Raw genomic sequence first — 6,100 nt, 5'->3', positions numbered from 1 at the left:
AACAATGTTCAAAAGCAGTATCTGTACCGATAGGCTTTAGTGACCATAATGTCATAGCAATCTGCAGGAAAGCCAAAGTACCAAAGGCTGGACCAAAAATAGTATTCAAAAGATCATTCAAACTATTTTGTTGTGATTCATATGTGGAGGATGTTAAAAATATAAGCTGGTCTAATGTCTTTAAAGAGAAGGATCCAAACTGTGCTCTTGAGGTTTTTATGAAATTAATAACTCCAATTAAAGCTGCAAGCAGTGATGAACGGGCCCTCGCACTCACGGCCATCGCCCCCATAAGCATATCAGAAAAGACACCACCCACCACTTCCTATGTCAAACCATTCAAAAGATATAGCAGAAAAAAGGGACAGCCAATCAGAAGAAGGGGCGGGGCTAATTCAGGCCAATGAAGGTCAAGGACTCCATACAGAATCTGATGATACCACCCACGACTCTCTATGTCAAACCATTCAAAAGTTATAGCAGAAAATCGGGACAACCAATCCGAAGAAGGGGCGGGGCTAATTTTCACCAATTATGGTCAAGGACTCAATACCGAGTCCCATGACACCACCCACGACTCTTTATGTCAAACCTTTCAAAAGTTATGGCAGAGAAAAGTATTCTAGGGGGCGCTGTTGAGCCGTTAGGCCACGCCCATTAATGCAAACCATGAAATATAAAATTTATCGCCAGGCCTGGCTTGCATGCAAAATTTGGTGACTTTTGGAGAACTATCAAATATGAACCAATCAGATGAAGGGGAGGCGCGCTTTTTGGCGTAACACTTTTGAAAGAGAAAAGTAATGCGCGTAGTCGCAAGATGAAGACGCACATTTTGATGTATAACACACCTGGTTGCACGTTACGGTTCGGGCCGTATTAATTGCCGAAAGAATGGCATAAATTGCACCAAAATTACACAATTAATTCAAAATGGCCGACTTCCTGTTCGGTTTTGGCCATGGCGCCAAGAGACTTTTCTTTAAGTTGCGACATGATGCAGGTGTGTACCGATTTTCGTGCATGTACGTCAAACCGTATTGTGGGGCTTGAGGCACAAAGTTTTCCGGGGGGCGCTGTTGAGCCATTTTGCCACGCCCATTAATACAAACCATGAAATATCACATTTATCGCCAGGCCTGCCTTGCATGCAAAATTTGGTGACTTTTGGGGAACTATCAAATATGGACCAATCAGATGAAGGGGGGCGCGCTTTTTGGCATCTAGTGTCGCCACGGTAACACTTTTGAAAGAGAAAAGTAATGCGCGTAGTCGCAGGATGGAGACGCACATTTTGATGTATAACACACCTGGGTTCACGATACGGTTCGGGCTGAATTAACTCTCGAAGGAATGGCATATATTGCTCCAAAATTACGCGATTAATTCAGAATGTTCAAAATGGCCGACTTCCTGTTCGGTTTCGGCCATGGCTCCAAGAGACTTTTCTTTAAGTTGCGACATGATACAGGTGTGTACCGATTTTCGTTCATGTACGTCAAACCGTATTATGGGGCTTGAGGCACAAAGTTTTTTCTGTCTGAACCAACCAGATGAAGGGTGGGCGCGCTTTTTGGCGTCTAGCGTCGCCACGGTAACGCTTTTGAAAGAGAAAAGTAATGCGTGTTGTCGCAGGATGGAGACGCACGTTTTGATGTATAACACACTTGGGGGCACGTTACGGTTCGGGCCGTATTAACTGCCGAAGGAATGGCATAAATTGCGCCAAAGTGACACGATTAATTCAAAATGGCTGACTTCCTGTTCGGTTTCGGCCATGTCGCCAAGAGACTTTTCTTTAAGTTGTGTACTGATACAGGTGTGTAGCGATTTTCGTGCATGTACGTCAAACCGTATTGTGGGGCTTGAGGCACAAAGTTTTCCGGGGGGCGCTGTTGAGCCATTAGGCCACGCCCATTAATGTAAACCATTAAATATCAAATTTTTCGCCAGGCCTGACTTGCATGCAAAATTTGGTGACTTTTTGGGCACGTTTAGGGGGGCAAAAAGGCCCTCCTTTCGTCAGAAGAAAAAAGAAAGAAAAAAGAAAGAAAAATTCCTACAGATACAATAGGGCCTTCGCACTGAAGGTGCTCGGGCCCTAATAATGGATAAACACGCACCTCTTAAGAAGGTAACTGTAAGAACTGTTAATGCACCATGGATCGACAAGGAGTTAAAGAAATGTATGGCTGACAGAGACAGAATAAAGAAGGCAGCAATAAAATCTGGTGATCTCTCGGAGTGGCAGTTGTACTGTAAAATAAGAAACGAGGTGACTAAATTGAATAGGAAAAAAAAGAGATTATATTATACAGCAAGAATAAACGGTATAAAGCATGATGGTAAAAAGCTATGGGGAACCTTGAACAACATTATGGGCAGAAACAATACCCCAACACCATCCTATATAGAGTCGGAAGGGGCACTCATAACTAAACCACTAGAAATAGCAAATTACTTTAATGACTATTTTATAAGTAAAGTTGAAAAACTGAGGCAGGAGATGCCAAAATCTAATTGTGATGCTTCCTATACACACATTAGAGACAAAATAATGAAGAACAAAAAATGTACGTTTGAACTATGTAAAGTTAATATTGCAGAAGTGGAAAAATTATTGTTGTCCATCAATAATGACAAGCCACCTGGTAGTGACAATATAGATGGAAAACTTTTAAAGAATGTAGCTGCTCAAATTGCTGCTCCAGTTTGTCACATTTTTAACTTAAGCTTTGGATGTAATATCTGCCCGCTGATATGGAAAGAAGCTCGGGTAATACCACTCCCAAAGAACACCAAGAATGCCTTCACTGGCTCTAATAGCCGACCAATAAGTTTGACACCAGCTCTTAATAAAATCCTAGAAAAAATAGTTTTCAATCAAATACAAGATTATTTTACTGTGAATAATTTGATAAGTGAATACCAGCATGCTTATAGAGAGGACCACTCAACAGCCACAGCACTTACTCAAATGACAGAAGATTGGTTGAGAGAGATGGACAGGAAAAATCTGGTGGGAGCAGTACTATTGGACTACAGTGCAGCCTTTGATGTAATTGATCACAGACTGCTAATTAATAAACTCAGGTGGTATGGTTTCACTCCAACAACGACTGCATGGATGGAGAGTTATCTACACAATAGAACCCAAAGAGTATTTTTTAATGGCAGCTTCTCAGAGATTAGAAATGTTGAGTCTGGAATTCCACAAGGAAGTTCATTAGGTCCTTTACTCTACTCTATATTTACGAATGACTTTCCTCTGACGCTGGAAAAAGCAAAAGTGTCTATGTTTTCTGATGACACGACATTATATGCACATGCACCCACAGTAAGAGAAATCAGTGAAATCCTAAATAAAGAACTGACTGCAGTAGTAAGATGGGTAACTAGTAACAGACTCGCTTTAAATATACAAAAAACAAAAAGTATTATCTTTGGCACAAATTATTCACTGAGTGTTAAACCCCAGTTAAATTTGATGTTAAAGAATGTAAATGTTGAGCAGGTCAAAGAAACAAAGCTCTTGGGTGTCATCTTGACAAACAATCTGTCATGGACAAGACATACAGATGCGGTGGTTGCTAAGATGGGGAAGAACATATCAATCATAAGAAGATGCTCAGTGTATTTAACTCCACAACTGATCAGTGATACGGTCTGGTGCAAATATGAGGGACCTGGGAAAGCTGCAGCTGGCTCAAAATAGAGCAGCTTGGCTTGCTCTCAAATGTACATCAAGGTCTAATGTGAATGAGATGCATGTCAAGCTCTCCTGGACAAAAGTCACGGAGAGGCTGACAATGTCACTCCTTATATTCTTAAGGAAAATTATATTTTCAAAACATCCCATCTGTCTATATAATCAACTCACATTATGTTCTGACACACATACTTATAAAACCAGACATGCCACAAGAGGTTGTTACCAACTGCCTAAAGCAAAAAAGGACTCTATGCAAAGTACTGTGTTGTATCGAGCCAGGTCATCATGGAATCACTGCCAGAAACATCAGCAAAGAAAAAACAAAACTGGGTTTCAAGAGGCTACTGAAATGTCATCTGACAGCCCATAGTAATATATAGTAATATATAGTAGTATATAGTAACATATAGTAATATATAGTAATAGGTAGAAGGCACACGACGAGGGCACGGCAAGAAACACATACATACACATACACACTCACATATGATGATGATTAAGATTGTTGTTACTGTTTTATTTTGTTTTACTCCTTAAGTTGATGTATGAGATAATTATTTCTGTCTCATTTTATTTATTTATTATTATTATTGGGTAGTATTTTTTTTCTTGTTGTTTCTGTTTTTTGTTGTTTTGTAATTTTACTTAATTGTTATCATTGTTTTAATTATTGCTGCAATGGTTGCAGTCATCATTAGTGTAAGTTTTTCCTTATCATTATAATTTGTATTTTAGTTGAACTTTTTCATTAACGGTACTCAATGTGAACTTACGGGTGGACCCCAGGAAGATTAGTAGCTGCTGTGCAGCTGCTAATGGGGATCCAATCAAATAAACAAATAAACAGTTGTTGTAGTGGTTCACCAGATCAGCAGGAGGAGGAGAGACAGTTGTTGTAGTGGTTCACCAGATCAGCAGGAGGAGACACAGTTGTTGTAGTGGTTCACCAGATCAGCAGGAGGAGGAGAGACAGTTGTTGTAGTGGTTCACCAGATCAGCAGGAGGAGACACAGTTGTTGTAGTGGTTCACCAGATCAGCAGGAGGAGGAGACACAGTTGTTGTAGTGGTTCACCAGATCAGCAGGAGGAGACACAGTTGTTGTAGTGGTTCACCAGATCAGCAGGAGGAGAGACAGTTGTTGTAGTGGTTCACCAGATCAGCAGGAGGAGACACAGTTGTTGTAGTGGTTCACCAGATCAGCAGGAGGAGGAGACACAGTTGTTGTAGTGGTTCACCAGATCAGCAGGAGGAGGAGACACAGTTGTTGTAGTGGTTCACCAGATCAGCAGGAGGAGAGACAGTTGTTGTAGTGGTTCACCAGATCAGCAGGAGGAGACACAGTTGTTGTAGTGGTTCACCAGATCAGCAGGAGGAGGAGACACAGTTGTTGTAGTGGTTCACCAGATCAGCAGGAGGAGGAGAGACAGTTGTTGTAGTGGTTCACCAGATCAGCAGGAGGAGGAGAGACAGTTGTTGTAGTGGTTCACCAGATCAGCAGGAGGAGGAGAGACAGTTGTTGTAGTGGTTCACCAGATCAGCAGGAGGAGACACAGTTGTTGTAGTGGTTCACCAGATAAGCAGGAGGAGACACAGTTGTTGTAGTGGTTCACCAGATCAGCAGGAGGAGACACAGTTGTTGTAGTGGTTCACCAGATCAGCAGGAGGAGACACAGTTGTTGTAGTGGTTCACCAGATCAGCAGGAGGAGACACAGTTGTTGTAGTGGTTCACCAGATCAGCAGGAGGAGACACAGTTGTTGTAGTGGTTCACCAGATCAGCAGGGAGGAGGAGGAGGAGAGACAGTTGTTGTAGTGGTTCACCAGATCAGCAGGAGGAGAGACAGTTGTTGTAGTGGTTCACCAGATCAGCAGGGAGGAGGAGGAGGAGAGACAGTTGTTGTAGTGGTTCACCAGATCAGCAGGGAGGAGGAGGAGGAGAGACAGTTGTTGTAGTGGTTCACCAGATCAGCAGGAGGAGACACAGTTGTTGTAGTGGTTCACCAGATCAGCAGGAGGAGAGACAGTTGTTGTAGTGGTTCACCAGATCAGCAGGAGGAGAGACAGTTGTTGTAGTGGTTCACCAGATCAGCAGGAGGGGACACAGTTGTTGTAGTGGTTCACCAGATCAGTGGGGAGGAGGAGAGACAGTTGTTGTAGTGGTTCACCAGATCAGCAGGAGGAGGAGACACAGTTGTTGTAGTGGTTCACCAGATCAGCAGGAGGAGGAGAGACAGTTGTTGTAGTGGTTCACCAGATCAGCAGGAGGAGGAGAGACAGTTGTTGTAGTGGTTCACCAGATCAGCAGGAGGAGGAGAGACAGTTGTTGTAGTGGTTCACCAGATCAGCAGGAGGAGACACAGTTGTTGTAGTGGTTCACCAGATCAGCAG

Source organism: Cololabis saira, chromosome 16 (genome assembly GCF_033807715.1).
Source record: "Cololabis saira isolate AMF1-May2022 chromosome 16, fColSai1.1, whole genome shotgun sequence".
In the NCBI taxonomy this organism is placed as follows: Eukaryota; Metazoa; Chordata; class Actinopteri; order Beloniformes; family Belonidae; genus Cololabis; species Cololabis saira.
Note: the sequence above shows the minus strand (reverse complement) of the source record.